We start from the raw sequence: 26,623 nt of genomic DNA on the forward strand, positions 1-26,623 counted from the left end.
GGAAGAGGAAGGCGAAGCAGGAATGAGGTTGATTGGTTGGATGCGGGGGATTAAAGCATGGGATAGGATGAGCTGGAAGAAGAGGAGAGCAAAGAAAAGCAAAAATGAAAAAAAACAACAAGACCTACAAAAATAGAAAAAAATGAAAAAGAAGGGAAGCATTTGCCCTGGTTCCTAAAACATTTTGTCGAGTGCCCGTATTTTCTAAATGTTTTCACACCCCTGCCTCTAGGCACAGATAATGCACAAGAAACAAGCGTGTCTCAGTGGAAAGCAAGTTCTAGACCCAAGGGTAGGGCTCATGATATGGATCTGTAATGGTGTAGACTCATGATTAGTATTAAGAATACATTTTTCTCTAATGAAAAGGCTATAAAAACTTGGACCAACCTCCCAGTGCAGATTGTGAGGATAAAAATGTGATAGAGTTGAAGAAGTTCTGGGACAGACAATGATGATCCTTAGTAAATGGGAAAGCCAAAGATAAAGCTGCAGGCCACGTAGGGGTCTGCAGTGTTGCACTAGGCAAGAAAAATAGGCCAACTAGATGGGCCTTATTGTCTTTATCTATTGCCATATTCTGTTTCTCTTTTTCAGTATATAATCAGTATATAGCATTGCACTGACGACTACCTAGAGCTTGAGTTTATGCATTTTGGAGATTTTAAATTGGTGGGCACAGAGCTCAAGAGCTACCGGCAGTGCCAACTTCCTGTTGCTGCTGCTAGCTGCGGCAGCCCAGCAGAGGAAAACCTGCATCCAAAAGTCGTAGAACAGCTGGGCGTCCGCAGCTACCAACAAGAGCAGGAAGCCAGTGCTGTTAGTGGCTTGGAGCTGCTGACGGGCTCTGCAGCTTGCAGAACTAAACTCCATGAAAATCACAATCCGTGTATATAATAGTAACAGATGCTCTTCTAAAGTCTCAGCCCCTGCGGAACCAATATGTCGCATGTAAATCAAGCTTTATGCGTATTCTTTTTATATAATCACCAATTATATAAGCAGTTTGTTTATCTTTACTTCCAATGATGGAAGAAGAAAGAACAAAATCTAATTTTTCCTGTGTTTGGTTGGTTCTACATTATCTTCACTAATTAAGGGTAATTTTTGATAGCATAACAAATGAACCATGAAGTTCAAGGAGGGAGACTATTTATGTAAAGCACAGGTGTTATGATGGACGAAATCCGGAAGTGGACCCTTAGGCCGACTGAGCCGAGGGAACAGTCGGGAGGCAGATCTCCCACTGGGCAAACGGAGCTTCACCTGGAAACCCGCAACTCCTCCAGAGGAGCTGTGGGAGCCCGGGTCGCAAGGACTTAGGAGTCTTCACCCTGGAAGTCCGAGGTCTCCCCAGGAGGAGCCCGTAGGGACCCGGACCGCTGGGACTTAGGTGGAAACGACGAAACCCAGGAGAAAGGTACGAACCGGAGTCTTAGCAGGCGGCGGGCAAGCAGGAGTCGGAGTCACGGACCGGAATCAAGGCAGGCTGAAGACAAGCAGGAGTCGGAGTCACGGACCGGAGTCAAGGCAGGCTGAAGACAAGCAGGAGTTGGAGTCACGGACCGGAGTCAAGGCAGGCTGAAGACAAGCAGGAGTCCGGGAACCAGGCAGAGATCGAGACAGGCAGGCAGACAGACAGCGGAAACCAGGAACCAGCAGGAACGACGGCAACTAGCACTGCAAAGCAGGAACCTCGTTGCAAGGCACTTTGGAGAGGAAAGTGCCCTGTTTAAATCCCCCGGTCGGCGTCTGACGTCACGGTGGGCGTGTCAGCACATCCGGGTGCTGGCAGCAGAAAAACGCTGGCCCCCGCGCGCGCGTTCCCCTGCTGAGGGGAGGAGTTCTCGGCGGCGTCTCCCTCGTGGAGACGCCGCTGCCATGCGGTCCGGAGGGCCCGAAAACCGGCGGATTGCAACGCGGCAAGGAGAGGTAGGTGCCCGGTCACTAGTTTAGTGACCGGGATCGTAACAACAGGTGTGACTTTTTTACCCAGAAGATTATTTTCCTCGACAGAGCCTTGAAATTGAAGAAAGGAAAAATGAGTAATACCTGAAAATCAATCTGCTGCTATTTTTGTGAATTTGTAGAGTAATGTCATTCTTTCTTCTCTATTTGTTTCCTTCCTAGTTGTAATTAGATTGAGTTTATTGTTCACTTTTAAAAAAAAATATATATTTTACAATAGGATTAGGAGTGAAATTTAAAAAATAAAAAAGAGAGAGAGCAAGCGTGAGAGTTGTTCATGAGGCTGCTGGGAGAGAGTTTACCCAGAGGATTTGAGATGCAGGTAATTTAATCAGAGAGAAATAACAAGCTTGCAGCACATATGATTACTCCAGTAGCTGGGAAGAAGCAGAGTTGTTCTTTTTTTTTTTTTGGTTGAAAGATCAGATCTTTTTTTTAATTCACTTAGTAATTAGTGCATGTAATGATTGCGTTTGTGTGGTAGACTTACAGCAGTACACTTGCTAGTGCTACATGGCAAAAATTAGAGACATGATTTTCATGGTTGGTCATGGAATTTTGGATCTGAGTGCCTTTTTGCAGCAGAGTGAAAACGCAGCAGCTACTCTCATTTTAGTACCTAGAAATGCATTAGATTTTATTATGAAAGATATATGGCATGTGTGTGAAAGTTAATCTGACCGCATGCCCATGGTGGTGTGTAGATTGATTTATTAGCTATTGTGGTGTAGTTTAAACTTTCCAGGAATAAAAAAATTTCATCTTGAGGAAAAAAATAATGTTCCATCGAAAATAGTTTTGTGAGACTCTTGAGTTTGATTTATTTATGGCTCCTGCGTTTCCATTCCTTGGCAGCATGGCTTCACAGTCTTAGCATTATGAATCTGCAAGTAGTTAGTTATTTAGTGTGTGCATAGTCACTGAGCTAAATAATAGCCTTATTAGTGGCTAACTGGAATCTAAATAAAACAAGGTGCAGCAAAAGCTGATACTCTGATCTTGTGATGCTATAAAATGCAATTAAAACATAAATGGTGGAAGCATAACCACCTTCCTTGGGCCCTTTTACATCAATAAAGATCCAAAAATATTTTAAAAAGTATATCCTAGGATAAAAATGAAAGGAGAATAAGTAAGGGGGTGGATTAGAAACAGGAAATGGATAGCACTCCTGACTTATAAAGAAACAACCTGGGAGGTAGATATTTAAAGACTAAATGGCTAAGTAATTTAGCTGGATATAACTTATCCGGCTATGCCGCTGAATATCTGCTTAGAAGTAGCTACTTAGGGTGGATAAGTTGTACCCGTCTAAGTTTAGACCTGCTATTGAGCAGGTCTAACTTAGACGGACAATTTATCCGGCTAAGTCTAAATATTGCTATGTAGCCAGTTAAGTTATCCAGCTAAGTAACACTACCCCGATCTACCCACTGCCCACCCCCAAAGTTCTCCGGCTAAGAGATAGCCAGATAAGTGACTTATCTGGCTATCTAGTGGCTGCTGAACTTAAGCAGATATTCAGCGGCCACTAGATAGCCAGATAAGTCCTAGTTATCCTTCTGGCCCCTGTGAATTTTTCTCTCAAGTGAGGAACTACTGCTGCATTGTTAACTTTTGGGTCAGCTGGGCTGAAATGTGGTTTTCATTTAAAAAATCAACATAATATTTTTTAGGTTCAGTGGATTTTTGGTAGGATAATGTTTTCCTGTAGGGGAATTAACTCAGCAGCAGCATCAGAAAATATTTCTTCCTAGAAAGGATAGTGGATGCATGGAACAGCCTTCTAGCAGAAGTAATAGAGACAAAAGCATGAAGAGAGTTAAAGAAAAATAAGATCAGGACAGAGGATCCTTAGTTATGAAGAACAGAGGAGAAAGACAGCGATCAGCATAATGAACAAGGAATGAAATTGGGCAGGCTAGGTGAACCTAATGATATTTATCTGCTATCATATTCTCTGTTTTTATTGGATTTATGAAGTGCTTTTGGGTCAAAACATTCAGTACAGCTGCTGCTTGTTCTGTTTAGCATTTTAATCTACAATATTTTTTTCTGTGGACAAGCAGGACAAAATGCAGCCACATAAGTGAGTGACATTCGACAGCATCAGGGTAGATGAGCACTTCCAGAGCTCAGGAAAGGAAAATTCTCTGAGCATGCGCAGGGGTTCCTGCATGTGCCTCCTTTTTTTTGCTGAACCGGCAAGATGCTGCTCTCTCACTGATCCACAATCTTTTTTGTCACAGGTGTTTCCCCCCCCCCCCTAATATTTGCTTTCTTACCCTCATATTGAGTTCTCTTAATTGTTTGTTTTTCTGAGTCTTTTCAGAAAAAAGTTATATATTTTTTATTATTTTCATTATCCATGTCGAGAAAGCCACGCTTTAAAATGTGAAAGAAATGCAGTCATAAGATGATAAATTTTCACAAGGTCTGTCTTTGGTGCCTTGGTCCTTCCTATGACCCCTCGAACTGTGAAGTCTGTGCTATGCTGTCTCCATGATCAATAAGGTACAGATGGTTAAGAATTATTCTCGGAGGTGTCTTTCCTGGAAGGAAAAAGTGACTTTTCAGTGGGCTTACCAAAGCCTCCAATAAAGAGCAGTTCTGAGTTACTTAAGTGCTGCAGCAAGGACTCCTCTTCATCCCATTCCCATTGGGATAAGAGAAGGTCCCCAGCTGACCATAAACATAAATCAGCATATAATTGGCTATGGTGCAAGCCTCTGCGCCATCATCTTTGGTGTACTCAGTGCCAAGCCACTCTGCACAGAGCATTTCATCAGCACTGACCACATCAGAACTGACAGTATTGGTGAGGAAGACGTTTTCTCCATCAGTTCTGGTTCCTGAATCTGTCAATTTTTCTGCTGGGTAAGGACAGCTGTGTGTTTGGCAGAAGGATGTGGCATGATTTTGTAAAGAAGAATATGAAGGCATGCCATTCTTTACAAAGGAGATTTTCTCAACAGATGTACTCCCCGTCGCAAATTCTACCCTTTCAGTGGCCTATAAAAGAGAAGGAAATTCTGGAATCCTCTCAAGCTCAATCTGCTTCACCAGTCAAGATTCAGAATCACTGGATTCTTTCCCTGGTCATTCCCTTCCAGATTCCCCTAGAATACCTCTGGAACCATATCCTGAAATGGAAAGATATAATATAATGTCAAGGGATCTTTCTTAGCCAGCATTTTTCAAAAAATGAGAGATGATAATCAGTTCTTATGTTCTTAGTTATCATTTCAGGAAGACCGAGAAACTTCAGAAGAATTTTCAAGGGTCCTCAAATATATAAAAGCTCCTAAAGAACCTTCTACTATATCAGTACTTGAGGTCCTGAAGGATCGTCAGTCTAAAATTTGGAGTACTCCAATCTCTAACATCAGTGGCAAGGAGAGTAGATCTCGAATATACAATGAAAGATTACCCAGGTCATGGTAGAGTTGTCTACCTCATAAATCTGTGGTGGTAGAATCAGCACTGCATAAAGCAAAAGAATAAAAAAAAAAGATGCTGCATCTCCCCTTACTGAGCTTCAAAGAAATTTTCATTCATTCTTCTTGGAAGCATGTGAATGCTCAAAATATCTTATTAAGTCAATGTATGATGATTTTGACACTTCTAGAGCTTCACCTGTAGCTTTTGCAACCAGAAGAATGTATAGCTCAAGATGTACATAAGAAATCGGCAGACTCTACCTGTACATGCCGCAGCACATGAATTGTTGGTTCAGTGTGCTGCAGCAGTCACAAAAGCAAACAGAATATTAGGAATTATTAGAAAGGGAATGGTGAATAAAACGAAAATGTCATAATGCCTCTGTATCGCTCCATGGTGAGACCGCACCTTGAATACTGTGTACAATTCTGGTCGCCGCATCTCAAAAAAGATATAATTGCGATGGCGAAGGTACAGAGAAGGGCTACCAAAATGATAAGTGGAATGGAACAGCTCCCCTATGAGGAAAGACTAAAGAGGTTAGGACTTTTTTCAGCTTGGAGAAGAGACAGCTGAGGGGGGATATGATAGAGGTGTTTAAAATCATGAGAGGTCTAGAACAGGTGACTCGGTTATTTACTCTTTCGGATAATAGAAAGACTTGAGGGCACTCCATGAAGTTAGCATGTGGCACATTTAAAACTAATTGGAGAAAGTTCTTTTTTACTCAATGCACAATTAAACTCTGGAATTTGTTGCCAGAGGATGTGGTTAGTGCAGTTAGTGTAGATGTGTTTAAAAAAGGATTGGATAAGTTCTTGGAGGAGAAGTCCATTACCTGCTATTAATTAAGTTGACTTAGAAAATACCCACTGCTATTTCTAGCAACAGTAGCATGAATTGACTTAGTTTTTGGGTACTTGCCAGGTTCTTATGGCCTGGATTGGCCACTGTTGGAAACAGGATGCTGGGCTTGATGGACCCTTGGTCTGACCCAGTATGGCATGTTCTTATGTTCTTACCCTAGCTTGATGGACTCCAAGGCACCATCAAGCTAGGCTGAGACAACATAGTACAAAATTTCATAATAAAAAATGAGTAGATCCTTAGAAAAAGCCAAAATCTGGACAGCACTTAATTTTTGCACCCTTTTTTGAAAATTTAAGAATTGCCTTGCTGGGTCAGACCAAGATTCATTAAGCCCAGCATCCTGTCTTTGATAGTGGCCAATCCAGATTGCAAGTGCCTGTCAAATCCCATTAAGTAGATCTAATTCCTGTTACTCACTCACAAGGACAGCATTTTCTTTCTTTAGTCTAGCTGGCTAAATATTGTTATACATTTTTCTCCAGGAACCTGTCCAAACCTCTTTTAAAGCCCTCAGTGCTAGTCACCTTGATCATATCCTCGGCCTTGATCATAGCCATCAGATTCCACAGCTTAATAGTGCACTGAGTGAAAAAGTACTTTCTATAATTTGTTTTGAATCTGTTGTTGTTAGTATCATGAAGTGTCCCCTTGTTTTAGTATTATTTGAAAGGGTAAATAACTGTCCTTTACTTATCCATTCCACCACACTCATGATTTTATAAACTTCTGTCATGTCTCTTCCAAGCTGAAGAGCCCTAGCTTGTATAGCCTTTCGTCATAGGAGAGATGTTCCATCCGCTTTATCATTTTTGCCACCCTTTTCTGTACCTTTTCTAGTTCTGCTGTATCTTTCTTGAGATGGGATGATCAGAACTGAACACCATATTCAAGGTGTGGTCACATCATGGCTCGATAGAGAGGCATTATGATATTTTCTGTTTTAATGTCCATTCTTTTTCAGATCATTCCTAACATTCTTTTACCTTTTTTTTTTTTTTTTTTACCACTGCTGTGCATTGCACAGAGGACTTCAACATATCCACAAGGACTCCAAGGTCCTTTTCCTGGGTAGTGATTCCCAGTACAGAACTCAGCATCATGTATCTTCATTCAGTTTTTCTGTTCTTCCCAGAGTACCTTTTATTCCTCAATCACCTAGCAGCCCAACTGACACTCTCACAGACTTTTTGGTTCAAATGTATTTGAAAAAGATTTTATTATTAGCTGTTTCTTCACTGACAAACTTTTTCTCAAAATCTCTCTTAGCCTGTCTAACTACTGTTATACATCTGACTTGCCAGTGCTTGTGCTCTTGCCTATTTTCATTATTTGGTTCTGCTTTCCATTTTTTTTAATAGAAACATATATAGAAATGACGGCAGAAGAAGACCAGACGCCCCTCCAGTCTGCCCAGCAAGCTTTCACACTTGTTTTTTTTCTCATACTTAACTGTTACTCTTTGGCCCTTAGTAACCTTTTGGTTCCAATTCCCTTCAACTCCCGCCATTAATGTAGAGAGCAGTGCTGGAGCTGCATCTAAGTGAAGTACTAGCTTGATTGGTTAGGGGTAGAAACTGCCTCAATAAGCATGCTACTCCCACACTTATTTGTTTACCCAGCCTGTGCAATTCAGTCATTGTTGGTTGTTGTCTGAATATAAATAATCTTTTCTTCATTCCCCCTACCGTTGAAGCAGAGAGCTACGCTGAATATGCATTGAAGTGAAGTATCAGGCTTGATTGATTCAGGGTAGTAACAGCCGTAACAAGTAAGCTACACCCATGCTTATTTGTTTACCCAGACTATGTAATTCAGTCCTTGTTGGTTGTTGTCTGAATATAAATCATCTTTTCATTCATTCCCCCCTGCCATTGAAGCAGAGAGCTATGCCCTTTTAGCTTTAACTGGTTCCTTCACCTCACTATTAAGCCATGCTGGCATTTGTTTGGTCTTCCTTTAGCTTTTTTTAATGCATGGAATACATTTTGTCTGGCCTTTCAAAATAATATTTTAAAACAATGTCCATACCTTGTGCTAACTTTGAACCCTTGCAACCATTTTTTAGTTTTTTCCTAATTCATTTCCTCATTTTATCATAGCCTCCCTTTTAAAAGTTATATGTAGTAATTTTACTTAATGTCCTCCTTCCAGTGATTTTAACTAATTTAATTACATTATGATCACTATTGCTTAGCAGCCTCACCACAGTAACCCCTCATACCAGGTCACGTGTTCCACTGAGGACTCGATTTAAGCAGCTGCCCCTCTCGTCGATACTAAGACCATCTACTTCATGAAGCACTCAGTTATGGCATCTAGAAACTTAACCTTTATAGTATGGCCGATAAGATATTGACTCAGTCAATACTGGGATAAATGACTTCTCCATTATTATTGTGTTGCCAATTTTTTTTTTTTTTTTTTTTAATTCTGCTAGCATTTCACAGTCTGTTTCTTTATTTTGACCAGATGGCCAGTATTATACATCCACTGCTATACTCTTACCTGCTATACATGGAATCCATAATGATTGCACATTGCATGTTGTTTCCTGCAGGATTTTTATCATGCTTGACGCCATGCCATCTTTTATATATAGTGCCATTCCTGCGCATACATAAGAACATTATACATGGCATGCTGAGTCGTGCCCAGTATCCTGTCTCCGACATTGGCCAAACCAGGCCACAAGTTTCCTAGAAGATCCCACAGAGTAGAGCCATTTCTTGTTACTCCCTGAGAAATATATCTGGCTTAATAATGTTTTATGGACTATTCCTCCAGTAACTTGTCCAAACCACTTTTAAACTCAGCTATGCTAGAAGACATGACCATGCCCTCTGGCAGCTAATTCCACAACTTAATTGCATGTCGAGTGAAAAAAAAAATACTTTCTCAGATTTGTTTTAAATCTGCTACTTGTTAGTTTCATGGCATGCTCCCTAATCTTAATGTATATGAAAGGGGAAATAACTTTTCCCCATTCTACTTCACTCAGCATTTTATACATTTTTATCATGTTGCCAACCACCAGTGTCTCCTCCAAGCTGAAAAGACCTATTCTGTTTTTCTGATTATAGAAATTTAATAGAATTATGGATTATAGATTATTTTGCCAGATCCCTGGATTGGTACCTATCTGCCTCTGTTAGTTCTGAGGTAGTATGGGATGAATTCAGAAGTGCTGCAAATTATCGGTGCTATGAATGCTGCCCCTTGATCATTGAGCCCTTGTCAAACCTCAGTTCTAAAGTGCTTAAAAGATACTATTGCAATTACTTTAACTAAAACTATAAATGTTTCTTTGGAAGAGGAGAAATTGGATATTTCTTTGAAACAGGTTGCGTTGTGACCACTGTTAAAGAAAGCTGAGTTAGGTCTATAATTTGCCAAATCATTAGGATCTATTTCAGCCCTTTCATTTTTGGCTAAAAGCATTGAAACTGCTATGTTACAACAATTGAATGATTTTATTGAAGATATCCAAATTATGGACCAATTTCAGTTTGGCTTTAGGAAGTCATTGAGACAGAGATTTTGTTAATGATACCATCCACACAACAACTCAGCTCTATAATCCCTACCAGTCCCTCAGAGATCCCCTGTGCTTGTCCCTTGCTTTCTTGAATTGGATCCATGAATCCTCCTCTCTTTTTCAAAATAAATCTTTCCTTAGATTTCTCCTCAGTCTATCACTCTTATTGCATTACTTTCATTCTGTAATATCCTTTCCACTGGAAGAGGCCCACATCCTATGCATTGTAACCTCTGAGGTAATTGAGCGTTTCTATCATATCTCAGCTTTCTTGCCTTTCCTTTAGGATATTTATTTATCTACAAACACTGGATATTCTGCTTTTTTTTTTCAAAAGAATATTTATATGACTTTATGTATGTTTTTACTTTCTGCTTAAGCTTCTCCTCCCTGTCTCTGGGAGATCCTTTAGTTGTGTGGGCATGTTACATGTCCGTTCTAAATTACACAGCTGAGATATGAAATCTCTCCCTATATGCTTTACAACAAAGATCACTAACCATTTTCGTAGCCACCCTCTGGACCTAATCCATCCTATTTATATCCTTTTGACAGTGTGGTCCCCAGAACTGTACACAGTATTCCCAATGAGGTCTCATTAGGGACTTATACAGAGGTAATATCACCTCCTTTTTTTTTTTTTTCTGCTGACCATTCCTCTCCCAATGCACCTAAGCATCTTTCAGGCTTTTGCTGTTGCCTTATCCACCTGTTTGGCCATCATCGGATAGGATCATCCCTAGATGCCACTTTTGTTTTATGCTTAGAAGAATTTCACCTCCAGACTGTACTGCTGCCTTGGGTTTTTGCTGCCCAAATGCATGAATCTGCTTTTTTTTTTAGCTTTAAATCATAACTGCCAGGGGGAATATGCTGAACAATCATTTGTGTTCCATAAAGCTGAGAGCATAACATTTTTTTTTTAACACCTTACTATATAGTATTAACGTTTTCATTTAACTAGAATATAATGTAGTAATTGGGCTCCGGTCAACTGCAGTTTGAAATGCAAAATTTAGTGCATTTAAGCACATATTTTAAAAGGGCTACGTGCGTAGCCGGGCCTTGCGCACACCGTGTGCATTTTACATCAGGCCCGGCCACGCGCATAAACCCTGGTACTAGCAGAAGTGCCAGCCGAGGGAAAAGGGGTGTCCCGGGGGGGGTGGGCCAGGTCAGCGCCATTATCCACTGTCCCAAGGAAGCGCTCGCCGGTAGCCAGCTGGCATACGCAGATTTCTTCTGTTCCGGAGGAGCAATAAGTAATAAAATAAAAAAAATTAGGGATAGTTAGTGTAGGTTTAGGGGGTGGGGAAGGGGAAGGAAGGATAGAATTAGATGTAGGAAAGTTCCTTCCCAGTCCGCTCCTTAATTGGAATGGACTGGGATGGACCGGGGGGGGGGGGGGGGGAGCCTGATTGAGTCGCCACGCGTTGCTTTGTAAAATTCCCTCCCATGCATGTGAGTCGCGGGCTGCCCACACATGCATGCATGTCCATCGGATTTTATAACGTGTGCGCCGGCGTGTGCACGTTATAAAATCTGCATGTGCACGTGGCGGGAACCACGCAACAGGGACGCACGCGCGCTCCTTTTAAAATCAACCCCTTAGTGATCTTGAAAGTGAGTCACCTAAAAACTGAAGCCCTATTATTGTGCCTTTTAGAGTGAGAGCAGTCATAATTAAATCACCATCTCCATATAGTCATTGGCCCTCTCGTAAGACTGACAGCTTTTAGCCAGTTGAGATGGTGATATGATATGGATTCTTGGCCATTAGCTACGGAACAGAGATCACGCTCATATTTCATATTAGGTGCAAATAACCTACTGATGTAGAGGATTGCTCCCATAAAGTGTAATCAGTGTGAGAAAGGCCAGAGGCCTACCTAGAGTATTTGGCACCTGGGACGGATACTTCTTTGGCATCCCCCCCCCCCCCCCAAATATATAATTTTAAAATTTTCTGAATATTAATAAAATATTTCAAAACAGCAGACACATCAAATAGCACCCAATAATTAAAACTAATAAGGATTTTAAAAATCTTCCATTCTCCATACCTGTCACCCTGAGATTGTCGTGAACTGGGGGTACACACTCGAATAGAGACACAAACAAAATATGCTCCCTCTGTCTCTCACACGCATACATGCTTGGTGAGAGAGATAGAGGGAGCTTGAGTGTGTGTGTGTGTGTGAAAGAGACAGACACACACATTTCCTCCATCTCTCTCACACATACACGCTTCCTCTTTATCTCTCACAATTGATTCTTGTCTCACCCACGCACACACACACACATGCTTCCTCTCCCTCAACCCCACCCGCATACTCGCACACAGGCACCCTCTTATATACGCCTACAGGCACCGTTTTGTACACACCCATAGGCATCCTCTCATATATATACACAGGTGCACACACATTCACTCTTCTATATACTCACTGTCTCATACACACAGGCATCCTCTCATACATACACAGTCTCTCACACACACACCCTCTCATACATACACGCACGCACACACACACCCTCATATATACACAAACACAACCCATCATCCGCTCATACACACACATCACCACCCTCTCATACACACATACACACACCACCACTCTCTCATACACTCACGCACACCATCAACCTCTCACATACACACACCACCACCCACTCTCTCTCACACATACACACACCACCACCACCACCCTCTCATATATACACACACACACACACTGGCTCTCTCTGTGCCAGGCATTCAGACATGCTGGCTCCCACTCACTCCTACACACACATAAGACACACACACACTGGTTCCCTCTCTGTCAAGCACACATATACACGTATTTCCTCTCTCTTAAGCACACACACATGATTCCTCTCTCTCACATACACACGCTTCCTTTCTCTCTCACACACACACATGCTTACACATATACATACTGTCTCTAGCAGGCATGCAGGAGTGATTCCCTGCCAACATGGGGTCTCCATTAGTTGGGCCGCTGGGAAGGACACGATCCCCCGGCAGCTATATTGTCTCCTGGCTGGGTGCTCCTGGCTTGAAAACGCTTCTTCTTCTGTTCAGCCAGCAAAGCTTGGGCTCCCTGCTGGCCCGCTGGTCCTGGCTGGAACGCGTCCTCTTCGGTCGGCAGGGCTTGGGCTCCCCGCCGGCCTGCTGCTCCTGGCTGGAACATTTCTTCTTCCCGGGTGTCGATAAGTGGTTGATTGGTCGCACAGTCACTGGCACCCCCCTCCTTATCGTAACCCGGGGTGGACTGCCCTCCTTGCCCTCCTCCCTCGTCTCTGAATAGCTACCAAAAGATAATTGAAATTGATATTGCAACCTTAATTCAGATGAGATTGCAACATATTTTGCAGTTATAACACTTAAACTGACATATAGATACCTCTGGGATAGATGGCATGTAGAGCATCTCACCCACCTCTTGACAGTTTCTGAAAAGAAAAGGGAAAAAATAATAATAACCAATAAATAAGTAAATGGTGGCAAAGGAACATAATATAACTTGCCCTATGTTACTCCTTGAGTCAATAGAAAAGCTTATGATAGTACCCAGGAGTTCTGACTCCCAAGTGTGATGATTCAATTACTAGAGAACTCCTGCTCTCCCAGGTGAAATGACTTTTGTTTGCGATTGACCTGGGTCACAATTGATCTGGTACCCTAGAGGTGAAAGGATTCGTATTCCCATAGCAATTCACAGCGGTCCCTGAATGCAGAAACATTTGTCAACCAGACTAAACTCGGCTTTTTTCAGAGGTTACATGCTTACACGGACGAATATTAAAACCACAGTTAATTATAGCAGCACCATTTCTGTTCTTCACCTCATTATCTCTGTCTTGCGCTATTATTTTCTGTTGCTGCTGGCAATCCAGCATCAGTCCTGGCATCAGTGAAGTGTGAATACAATGCCAGCACCGCATTCAGCACAAGAATAGCAAAGCAGATGGCAGATGTGTGCTATTTATAGCATGAGCCACTGTGGCCTGAGGCAGGCTCTGCAGAAATGCCTTTCTATCAGCAGTGCTTTCACTTATTAAAAGTAAAGAAATCAAAAAAAGGAAGTCAAATAGAAAACATGGGGTTCCCATAACTTGGAGAGCAAATGTACATCTATAAGGTTTGGAATGCACTTCCAGATAAATTGAATATTTCTACGCAGGACAAATAGCAGTCCTCTCTATTTATTTATTTTTCTATGTGAAATACAGACATCAGCTTTTTGAGATCTCTTCCTGCTGGTGCTAGAGGAATTTATTGTTCAGCACAAATTCTGCTGCCATAGCAACTTAGGCATACTGAATTATAATTACTGGGGAGCAAGAAGGTTTATGACAAGAATTAATAGAACTTCAGCATTCGTTGTTTTTAATGTCACTGACAGTAAATGTCGCTTTCATCTTCACCTTCTGTTAACTTTTTCATGAGGCTTATGTTATATATTTAGTTTGCATTTTATTACCTTGACTATAATACCTCTGTTCATTACAGTTCTTTGCTGTTCTCATTGTATTCTATCTCTATCTTATATGTTGTCATATACCTATTGGCCCTTGCAGGGGCCCAATAGAGGTCATGGCGTAAACACATGTAAGAGAAGCAGTCTACTGGCTTCAAGTTCTGCCCCAACTGCAAATAAAAGATGCTCTTCTCCAGCCGTCATAAGGTTTGTTACAAATGTTTGGTGCCTCTAGCTGCAGTATCTGCACTAGGATGTTACCCTGAGCAGATTGAACCTGAAAGATCAGGCATCTTGCCGGGAAACAAATCTAGCCTCATGAAGCTGGCACAAAAGGCTCATTACACTGGCCAACAAATAGCACTAAGCAATAGTGTCAAAATTCTGTTAAAGGTAAGCTCAAATTCTTTGGCTCCTTGAAGAAAGGATAGGCCCATGAGCTGAAACAAGTTTAGCTCCCTGCTAGTTCTAGCAGTAAGGAGGGCTCTGAATGCTCCAGTGTGGAGCCTGAGAGGGCAAGTACCCAGTGCCAGGCAGAGGCTCTGAAGTATTGGTGCTCCTCTTCAGTGCATGGTTCAGAGAGCATGGGGGTGCAAGTAACTTCATATCATCCAAAGCAGCCTTGGCATGGACTCCCATGGCAAGGCATTGGTGTAATCTTAGTTGCAGAGTTGCAGAGGATTGAGGAGGCACTTGCTTGTTGCATTAAATTTACTGAAGAAAAACAGGACTATATATATATATATTTCTCACAGGACAAGCAGGATGGTAGTCCTCATATATGGGTGACATCACAGGATGGAGCCCTGTACGGAAAACTTTTCTGTCAAAGTTTCTACAAAGCTTTGACTGACACTGGCACACTGAGTGCACTGAGCAATTATTGCAGGAAGACCTTGTGAGACTGGAAAATTGGGCATCCAAATGGCAGATGAAATTTAATGTGGATAAGTGCAAGGTGATGCATATAGGGAAAACTAACCCATGCTATAATTACACAATGTTGGGTTCCATATTAGGTGCTACAACCCAAGAAAGAGATCTAGGTGTCATAGTGGATAACACATTGAAATCGTCGGTGCAGTGTGCTGCGGCAGTCAAAAAAGCAAACAGAATGTTGGGAATTATTAGAAAAGGAATGATGAATAAAACAGAAAATGTCATAATGCCTCTGTATTGCTCCATGGTGAGACCGCACCTTGAATACTGTGTACAATTCTGGTCGCCGCATCTCAAAAAAGATATAATTGCGATGGAGAAGGCACAGAGAAGGGCTACCAAAATGATAAGGGGAATGGAACAACTCCCCTATGAGGAAAGACTAAAGAGGTTAGGACTTTTCAGCTTGGAGAAGAGACGACTGAGGGGGGATATGATAGAGGTGTTTAAAATCATGAGAGGTCTAGAACGGGTAGATGTGAATCGGTTATTTACTCTTTCGGATAGTAGAAAGACTAGGGGGCACTCCATGAAGTTAGCATGGGGCACATTTAAGACTAATCGGAGAAAGTTCTTTTTTACTCAACGCACAATTAAACTCTGGAATTTGTTGCCAGAGAATGTGGTTCGTGCAGTTAGTATAGCTGTGTTTAAAAAAGGATTGGATAAGTTCTTGGAGGAGAAGTCCATTACCTGCTATTAAGTTCACTTAGAGAATAGCCACTGCCATTAGCAATGGTTACATGGAATAGACTTAGTTTTTGGGTACTTGCCAGGTTCTTATGGCCTGGATTGGCCACTGTTGGAAACAGGATGCTGGGCTTGATGGACCCTTGGTCTGACCCAGTATGGCATTTTCTTATGTTCTTATGTTCTTATCCCTGTGAACCACAGGTGTCTCCCTCAGTCTTCTTTTTTCCGCTCTGCAGTAAGCATAGCGGTTAGGAGTTCTGTGAGAAATTCTAACACTTTTTCCTTACGGAAATTCTTAAACTTTTACTCCACAAACACTTTTCCCTGCACAGGTCTCCCTTTGAGTATGTTTATTCGACGCTCGGTGAGTACTATGCCCTGTTTTTTCGGTCTGTTCCTGTCACCTCCCTGGCCTGCCAACCAACTGCGGCCTTCCCTCTCCCTGTGTTTTCAGTTAGCCACACATAGCCTGCGAGTGTCCCTCTGTGACACTCTGCCTGGTTATTAGCACTAGTGGGACAGGGACTTCCACGGTTTCCGTTGCCGCCAGGGCCCCTGTCGATTTCAAGTCCTTCGATTTCCTCGGTACCCTCGCGCAGTCGATGCCCCCATCGCTACCGTTGGTACCCCCTGTAGACCGTCCTGGATTCTTCGATGCCATCAGTACCCCTCCCCCGCGGTACACTGATGTCATCGGTCCCTGCATTGTTTCGGTCAGTGCCATCCATGTTTTTCATCCATGGCACTGATTTTTCCTTGGGTTTCATCAGTGCCATCATTACCCAGATGGATGCCATCGACGTACACCTTTGTCTCGTCGGTGCCATCAATGCCCAGGTCGATGCCACCGTCACCCAGGGCACTTCCATCGATGCCTGGGTCATTTCCATCGGTGCCATCCTTTATTTTATTGATGTCATCGATGCCCAGGACATTTCCATCGATGGCATCTATGCCAGGGTCGATTCCACTGATGGCATCGATGTCTGGGTCGATTCTATCGATGAATCCGATGCCCAGATCGATGGCATCGATGCCCAGGTAGATGGCATTGATGTCTGGGTCAATTCCATTGGTGATATTGATGCCCAGGTTGGTGGCATCGATGCCAGGGTCGATTCCATCGATGCCAATATCAATTCCGTCGATGCAATTGATGTCGATTCCATCGATGCCAATGTCAATTCCATTGATGCCATCAATGCCAGTGTCGATTCCACCAGTGGCATCGATGCCAAAGTGGATTCCATCGATGCCAATGTCTGTGGCATCGATGCCATCAACGCCATTGGTGCCCGAGTTGATCCAATCGATGCTGTCAGCGCCCGCCTCCATACATCGATGCCCTCGACGCCCACGTCATTTCCATCGGTGTCTTCGACGTTCCTATCGATGCGGTCATCGACTCTGTCGATGCCGGTATCATTTTTCAGATGCCAATGATGTTTTTTTGATTATTCGATGCCACATCGTTTCCATAGATACCTACGCCAATGCTGTCAGTGCTTCTATCACTGTCATCATTGCTCTGCCCGGGTCATCGACGTTTTTTTCATATATATTTTTGATGATACCCTCGAGGCCGCTTCGGCCGCCATCAACACCGTCAATAATGGCATAGCACCTCCATGTAATGCCCTCACCTAAACACAGGGCTCCATGCTTTGGGTTCTTATTAAAGCCCCGTATTAGCCTACGACACTACATAGTGCCAGGAGCAGTGCAGGCATGCTGACAGTCCGTCATCAGTTGCCATCCAAGACACCGAGGGTATTTCGGTACTGGGGAAAGACCGGGCCGAGCACCGTGGCACGTATCATCACCGACACGGTGACCGTCCGCCACCGACGCCATCCAGCACATCGGTGCTATCCTTCTCGGTGCTGGAGAACGCCCGGGCCGAGCAACATCACCACTGCCATTGCCACTGTTCAGCACAGTTCTGGCAGTCCTTGGTGCTCCAGAAACACCGGAACGAGTTCCGAAGAATTCTGCACTGGCATCACAAGACATTGAACTACTGCGACGAGGGCCAGGTTTACGAGCCAAAGATGGCTCCCCTGTTCCCGAGGTGTGCCCCCCTGTCCCGCCCCGAACCGCCCCCTGACCCCGGTCCCGCCCCGGACACTCCCCCTCCCCGCCCCTTTTACGAAGCCCCGGGACTTACGCACGTCCCGGGGCTGTGCGCGTGCCGGTGGCCTATGCAAAATAGGCACGCCGGCACGCAGGGCATTTAAAATCCGGCCCATATTAAATAAATCAATAGACTAAAAGGACTTTAGATAAGCTTTTCTTCCCTACTCCCTTAGAAATTTTAACTTGCTAACAAATCAACTAAATTAAGATGCAGAAACTAGTCCAGCAGCAAGAGGGAGGCTTTCCAGTCTTTTGCACTGAGTGCCACAGGTATGATTATGTCCCAGCTGGCAAGAGGTTATATATGAGCAGTAGGTGAAAAGAGTTTCTAGCCCTCAGAGAACAAGTTCTATCTCTGAAAGCCAGAGTGGCAAACCTGAAGGAGCTAAAGGAGACAGAGAGATATATAGGGGAGACCTTCAGGGACATTGTAGAGAAGTTCCACCTCCAGTCTGGCAGCCCCTGTGCTACCTTGGAGAAGAAAGGTAAGCTAGAAGGAGAGATTAACCTTGATGAGGCAGGAAGCAATCCTGTAGCTAGGACTTGCCCTCAAGGTGATGGCAAGGGATAGATCTCCAGGGGGATGTGCCCAGGAGGGAAGGGTTAGGATGGCTGTTGCAGGTGGTGGTTTGATTATTAGGATGTTGATAGCTGGGTGACTGGTGGACGTGAGGATCGCTTGATAACTTGCCTGCCTGGTATGAAGGTGGAAGACCTCACGCTCACATAACTAAATTTTAGATAGTGCTGGGGAGGAGCCAGCTGTCTTGGTACATGTGGGTACCAATGTCATAGGAAAATGTAGGAGGGATGTTCTGGAAGCCAAATTTAGGATTTTAGGTAGAAAGCTGAAATCCAGAACTTCCACGGTAGCATTGTCAGAAGTGCTCCTCATTCCACGTGCAGGACCCCAGAGGCAGGCAGAGCTCCTCCAGAGTCTCAATGCATGGATGAGATGATGGTGCAGGGAAGAGGATTTTAGGTTTGTTAGGAACTGGGAATCATTTTGGGGAAGGAGGGGCCTTTTCTGAAAGGATTTATTTTTATGCTTTTTATATTCCACAACTTCCATTGGCAAGTTCAGTGTGGATTACAGTAAAACATTCATAAAATCATTTGGACAATAAAATTCAACAATACAAATCAACAAATTAAACAGTATTTATAAAAACCATCTTAAAATAGTGAGCCTTAACCATTTTCCTAAATATTTTTATATCAGTCAATGAACGTATTTTTATAGGAAGTTCATTCCAGAGTCAGTGCCCAACATAAAGAAAAACACAGTTCCGTGAAGTCTGAAGCCTATAAATCTCAACCGTTGGTAACCCAAGCAAATGCATTGCGGCAGATCTCAAATCTCGAGCTGGTACATACCAATTTAATTGCTGTCTAAGCACATATCCTGCTTCCCCATATAGCAATTTATATAAAATAACCACATCTCTAAATTGATATCTCCACACTATTGAGAGCTAATGTAACAAAGAGTCGGTGAAATATGCTCAAAATAAGCAACTCCACTCACCATCCTAGCTGCAGCATTTTGAACCAATTGAAGTGCTTGAAGGAGCTTTGCCAAAAGTCCAACTATTAAACTACCACAATAATCTAAATTCCCTAGAACTAATGCCTGTAAAACTGCTCTAAACAAATCCGGTGTTAAAAAATGGCTCAAAGGCTTGAGCATTTTTATCTTAAAGAAAGAGCACTTAACATGATGTCTTATCTGCGATTTAAATGATAATTGAGAATCCAAAAGGACTCCCAAATATTGAACCTCAGTATGTAGCAAAAACATTTCATTATAATACCTAATATTCATTGGGCTGAGAATCTTCTTACTAACTCAAAGAATTTTTGTTTTTTTGATATTCAATAGTAGCCCTCTACTAAGTAACCAATTTTTAATTGTGTCTAAACAATGCTCCAATAACATATTTTTTTGTAGGTTTTTATATACTGAGGTTTGGCACAGGCCTTCACTCCGGTTTACAGTTAAAACAACATTTTACAGTAAATAACGGTAGTAACATTGAAGAACAGTAACTAATCTTTTGAAATTTGTACATTAATCATTTGAAATTTGTACATTAAAATCAGTTCAGAGCATGGCAGCGGTCAAAAAGGCAAACAGAATTTAAGGAATAATTTGAAAAGGAAAAGAGAACAGAACTGAGAATATCATAATGTCCTTGTATAGATTCATAGTACAACTGCACCTCGAGTATTGTGTACAGTTCTGGTCTCCCCCATCTCAAAAAAAGAGACAGCAGACATGGAAAAGATACAAAGAAGGGCAAAAATATGATATAGAGGATGGAAAAGCTCCCTTATGGAGAAAGGCTAAATAGAATTAGGGCTCTTTAGCTTGGAAAAGAGACGACAGAGGAGATATGATTGAAATTTATAAAATCATGAATGGGTACATAGGGAACAGTTACTTAGCTATTCAAACAACACTAGGACGTAGTCAAGGCAACTAACATGGTGGGGTTCAAAAGAGGATTGGATAAGTTCCTGAAGGAACATCCATAAGCAATTAGCCAGGTAGACGTGAGAAAGCCAGTGCTTATCTCTGGGTGTGAGATATAAGAAATAGATCAACTATTGGGGATCTGACAGGTACTTCTGACCTGGACTGGCCACTGTCAGACAGAACACTGGGCTCAATGGACCTTGGTAAACTATCATCATTTTCACAAGGAATATAAAATTGGATGTCAGCAGCATACATATAGGGGCAGATTTTATAAATATACGCGCGCGCGTACTTTTGTTCGTGCACCAGGCGCAAACAAAAGTACGCCGGATTTCAATAGATACACGCTTAGCCGCGTGTATTTGTTAAAATATGGGGTCGGCGCACGCAAGGCTGCCCAAAATTGACAGCCTGCGCGCGCCGAGCCGTGCAGCCTGCCTCCGTTCCCTCCACCCCCACGCACCTTCCCCTCCCTAACCCACCCCCCCCCCCCCCGGCCCTATCTAACCCCCCCAGCTTTGTTGCACAAGTTACGCCTGCTCGAGGCAGGCGTAACTTGCACTTCTTAGGAAATTATAATGTCATAAGATGGGGGGGGGGGGCAGTGTCCTATTGTGTATTTCCCTCTAGTTAAAAGAGAGAAAACAGAGTAGGGCTAAATGGTAAATTTTCCCAGTGGAGAAAAGTGAATAGTGGGGTGCCCCAGGGATCTATTCTGGGACCACTGCTTTTTAATATATTTATAAATGACCTGGAAATGGGAACAACAAGTGAGGTGATCAAATTTGCCAATGTCACAAAATTATTCAAAGTTGTTAAATCACAAGAGGATTGTGAGAAATTGCAAGAGGACCTTGGAAAACTGGGAGACTGGGCATGCAAATGGCAAATAAAATTTAATGTGGACAAATACAAAGTGTTGCACTTAGGGTAGAGTAACCCAACTTACAGCTACACAATGCAAGTTTCCACATTAGGAGTCACCATTTATGCAAAGGATTTAGACATCATCGTTGATAATATGTTGAAATCTTCTACTCAGTGTGCAACAGCAGCCAAGAAAGCAAATAGAATGCTAGGGATTAGTAGGAAAGGAAAAGAGAATAAAACAGAGAATATCATAATGCCTCTGTATCGCTCCATGGTTCAACCTCATCTTGAGTATTGTGTGCAGGTCTGGTCACCACATCTCCAAAAAGGATATAGCAGAATTAGAAAAAGTATACAGAAGGGTGACCAAAACGATAAAGGGGATGGAACACTTCACCTTCGAGGAAAGGCTAAAGAGCTTAGGAAGACTGAGGGGAGATATGATAGAGGTTTATAAAACAATAAGCTCTGGAATTTGTTGCCAGAGGATGTGGTTAGAGCAGTTAGTGTAGCTGTGTTTAAAAAAGGTTTGGATAAGTTCTTGGAGGAGAAGTCCATTAACTGCTATTAATCAAGTTTACTTAGGGAATAGTCACTGCTATTACTGGCATCAGTAGCATGGGATCTTCTTAGTGTTTGGGTAATTGCCAGGTTCTTGTGGCCTGGTTTGGCCTTTATTGGAAACAGGATGCTGGGCTTGATGGACCCTTGGTCTGACCCAGCATGGCAATTTCTTATGTTCTTATGTTCTAATGGAACAAATAAACATTAATCAGTTGTTTACTCTTTCAAAATGTACAAAGACTAGGGAATGCACAATGAAGTTAGTAAGCAATACATTTAAAACTAATAAGAGAAAATATTTTTTTACTTAGTGCATAATTAAGCTCTGGAATTCATCACCAGAAGATTTGGTGAAAGCTATTAGTGTAGCTGCATTTAAAAACGGTTTGGACAAGTTCCTGGAGGAAAAGCTCATAAACCGTTATTAAGCTGGAGTTGTAGATATCTACTGCTTATTCTTCAGATAAGCAGCTTGGAATCCATCTATCCCCTTGGGATCCTGCCAGGTACTTGTGACCTGAATTGGCTACTGTTGGAAACAGATAATTGGGCTTGATGGACCCTTGGTTTGACCCAGTATGGCAAGTCTTGTGTTCTTATGTGCCTGTATACTTTGTACTTAACCTGCTTGCTAAAAATAGTCCTCTATGCTTTAAATGTGTCTGGAAAATATCATAGGAAAATGAAGCATGCATCTTATTCCAGGTGAATTTTTAATCAAAGGATTTTAAGTTTCCTCCTCTGCATGTGCTTAGATATCACATTGCACAGGTGTTGACTAGTAATGCAGGAAAATTCAGGCGGTATTAAAGTATTACGTGCATGAAAGGTAAGCCACTAGTTTAAAAATGGGTTATGTCTCCTGAATTTGTTCCTATCAATTGTCTTCCTGTGGAGGGATTAGTATTGTAAATATGTACTGTTTTTCTTTTTGTCAATTTCATTGCTTATTCTTCCAGGCCTAAGGGTGGGGTTTCGCTTCTGATTATGTAGAGGCAGTGACATGGCAGTACATGCTGCAAGAAAAGGCAGCAGTGGCACTGCAATAGTAACAAGGGTGGTGAGTGGCAGCTTCAGCACTGGCATGCAGGTAGAGTTCCTGCACGCATCTCCTCCTTTTTCTCCTGCGGTTGCATCAGCCACCGGAGACAAAGATCAGGCAGCTGATTGGAGTGCTAGTGGCCAGAGTTACGCCTGCCATGCTTCGATTGGCTGTGTGCAGTCAGCATAGTGCAGATAATGCCCAGGTCCATGCATGCAGTTTTGACCGGAGATTAATGTGTCCTGTTAGTCCTCTAACAAGTCACTGGCCACTCTAACTGCGAATATAAATCTTCCATTAGAAAAGAAAACATCATTGTGAAGTGCAAATTAAGGTCTTGGTGTAAAAGTATTGCAATAGATAAGCATAAGCATGGTGAATTTTATCTCTTTAGAATATTCAACCATAAGACCAGTTCAGCTTTGAGCTCCACTAGTAATGTTTTTAGCTAGCAGCAGATGTCAATATGAGTTGAAGCCTGAAATTTCTTACTTTCAAAAACTGCAAGTTTGTGCTGCTAACCTCTTGCAGTCCATGATTCTGGAGCCAGATCGTAGATGGAAACTTGGGCTATTAGGAAAGGTTTTTATAGCTTTTTTTTTTTAATGTAGCCCCTTTACTCATATACCTCTAAGACTGATGGACCCTCTTGATACCAAAGCTTAGTCCCAATTCAGTTCTGCAAGGACTGGCATGGATCCTTCAGTGGAAGAAACTCTATCTTTATGGCCCTAGGCATTTAAGTGGTTTAGTACCAAGGAGACCGGTTTTGGTGTTCCAAAATAAGTCTGTACTAAATAGTTCAAATTAGAAAATTGCAATTTATACAGTTTTTAAGGAAGAAAATCTTCCAGCAGACATTGAGATATTACAAGTTTTGTTTTTTTAATCCTTGCTAATGAACTCTCCTGGGATCTCCTCACTGCCTTTCCTGAGGTTTAAGGTTCCTTTGGCCAGACGTTGTGATCTGTGACTGCCAAGAAACCTTTTTGATACCTGATTGTTCAATGCTTGAATCTTCCTCCTTCACTCCTTTGGGCTCCTATATCAGAGCACTGAATAGGCAGCTCTGTGCTTTCTTCTTTCCTTAATATTGGGTACCCCGGATTTTCATCTGACTGTCGCTTCTTATTCCTCCTGCATAGGACTCCGATCAGCGTCTTCATTCCTCCACAGAGAAACAAAACCAGGATGACAGGTTTACTCCTTCTGCACCCCATTACTAGATCTCTCAAGAACAGCGACTTATAGTGCAGTATCAGAAGCGCCACAGGGACTTTTCTGTGTGGTCCACTATAGGACTCTAAAGGAACCGAGGAAAGGAAGCAAGTTTTCCCCCTTCCCCAGTCTCCTATAGAAAGATGAGAGACTGGACTTCTTCCTTTCTTAGCTCCATACCCTTTGATCAGAATTTTCTCATGCTTTACTTAGCAGCACCCTGGGCTACACCATTGTGGCCACCTCTAGAATGGAGTGCCTTGTAAATGGTTTAGTATACTCACTATGCTGACAATTTCAATAGATCCTCAGGTGGGAGGAACAAAGAAGTCCATATTCAAAAGTATTTAGTTGAGTAACTCAGAAGTTAGCCAGCTAAATTAATATTGGGGCACTTATCCAGCTAAATTCTAGCTGTCTGATAAGATAGTTGGCTAGAATTTAGCCAGCTAAGTTAGGGGCGTTCCAGAGGTGTAACCGGGAGGCATAGAGTTAGTCAGCTAAGGCCTAGATTTATCATTTTGCTATATTTATAGCAAGCCTAACGCCCATGTAAGAAAAAGGGGGTGTGGCTAGGCAAATTTTCCATTCACTTCAACACATAGTTATTTTACTTCAAATTGTGATCGCAATCTGCGCTATTATCACAATTTGCGGTACTGGCCAAAAACGTTTTTATTGCATTTTGCGATGAGAGGGAGAGGTTATGTAGTGTTAGTCAGGCTAGGTAGAGAGTACAGTGTACAAATCTACTTTCATGTTCAAAATGATACCCAATCTTCACAGGTGTCTATTGTGCTGTTTATACCTGTGATGGTGTATCTAGAACTGCCCCCAAGCCTTCCCCACCCAACCCCTCACCCCAAATTTCAAGTCCACCCTATCATAGTGCTATAAATAGTAGAGTGACCCCCCACTTTGATATATTGAGTCTCTTTCTCTCTCTCATGGCAAAATGTGACCCTGTAAGTTAGCAGACTAACTCTGAATGACCTCCAAACATAGCCGGATAAGTTTATCTGTCTAATTTTGTTATCTGACTGTGTCATAGTCTTTTGGGAAGGCATCATAGTCCCCTTTACGTTTGCACTACTTGAAAACCGCAGATTTGTAAAGAAGATAGCTGGGTTTTTGGTGGGAATGTTTCCATTAATGTCAACCTGTGTTTGACTGAAGTTTCCTTTCACTCCAGCTGGCCCCTGGCAGAGCACCTTCTCTGTATCTTCAGTGCAGTCAAGATAAGAAAATTAGAAATGCAGTGCTGGGTCAGACTAATGTCCATCAAGCCCAGCACCCTGTCTCTGACAGTGGGCAGTCTGGATCTCAAGAACCTGGCAAATCCTATATAGTTGATCTGTTTCCAATTACTTACTCCCAGGGATAGTAATAGCTTTCTTTAGTCTACTCAGCTGATAATATGTTATGGACTTTTCCTTCAAGAACTTTTCCACACCTCTTTTAAACCCTGTTATGCTAGTACCTTGACCACTGTCCCTCTCACTGGTCTTGACCGCTGCACACATGGCCAAATATACCAGGTCATTCATCAAACCGCGATGTGCTGGTATCGTGGTGGTACAATGCAAATTAGGGGAAGGGGAGGAGTGTGGGCGTGGTTTGGGCAGAGTTATGTCCCGGCAGCACAACGGGAAATAACTACACCTTTTCCCATGGCGATAATGCGTGTGAAACTGTGCGGTCCGGCTGCAACCATGGAGGGCGAAAACGCACCGCTGCAATGCAGCTGGCTGCACAATCCACCCCCCCCCCCCCCCGCCCCTTTTTTTCACTTGGCTCATCAATCTGCTATAAATATAGCAGAATTATTAATCTAGGCCTTAGTGTGCACAAGAAATCCCAATATTATTTGAATTATACTGGCTCATAGCACACAAATTTGAACTCAGCTTATAAAATGTTGCAAAAAAGAAAATGTTTGCACACTTATGCCTTTCACAAATTAGAGGGAACATTGGCCTTGACCATCTCTTCTGGCAACATATTCTAAAGCTTGAATTGTGCACTGAGGGGTAGATTTTCAGAAAGTGTGATTTGGCGTACTTTTGTTGGCGCATCAGGCGCAAACAAAAGTACACTGGATTTTAGTAGATACGCGCGTAGCCGCTAAAATCCTGGATCGGCACGCGCAAGGCTACCGATTCTGTATAGCCGGCACGCGCCAAGCCGCGCAGCCTACCTCCATTCCCTCCGAGGCCGCTCCGAAATCGGAGTGGCCTCGGAGGGAGTTCTCTAACGCCCTCCCCTCACCTTCCCCTCCCTTACTCTACCTAACCCACCCGCCCGGCCCTGTCTAAACCCCCCCCTTACCTTTGTCGGGGGATTTACGCCTCCCGGAGGGAGACGTAAATCCCCGCGTG

General features: G+C 42.7%; 1 protein-coding gene and 1 long non-coding RNA gene across 3 annotated transcripts in view; one reads left to right on the forward strand and one right to left on the reverse strand.

Moving 5' to 3' along the window:
- Positions 1-26,623, forward strand: part of RABGAP1L (RAB GTPase activating protein 1 like) — a 768,100-nt gene that overhangs the window by 377,270 nt on the left and 364,207 nt on the right.
- LOC115100018 lies at positions 3,638-13,552 on the reverse strand. 2 transcript variants are annotated; one of them, XR_003858945.1, is made up of 5 exons: positions 13,392-13,552; positions 13,225-13,273; positions 12,758-13,128; positions 8,785-8,886; positions 3,638-5,111 (listed from the first exon to the last, which is right to left on the reverse strand). It is a non-coding gene; the product is annotated as an uncharacterized LOC115100018 (long non-coding RNA). The 2 variants fall into 2 exon arrangements; XR_003858946.1 differs by lacking the exon at positions 8,785-8,886.

The sequence above is a fragment of the Rhinatrema bivittatum genome, chromosome 10 (assembly GCF_901001135.1).
Source record: "Rhinatrema bivittatum chromosome 10, aRhiBiv1.1, whole genome shotgun sequence".
Classification (NCBI taxonomy): domain Eukaryota; kingdom Metazoa; phylum Chordata; class Amphibia; order Gymnophiona; family Rhinatrematidae; genus Rhinatrema; species Rhinatrema bivittatum.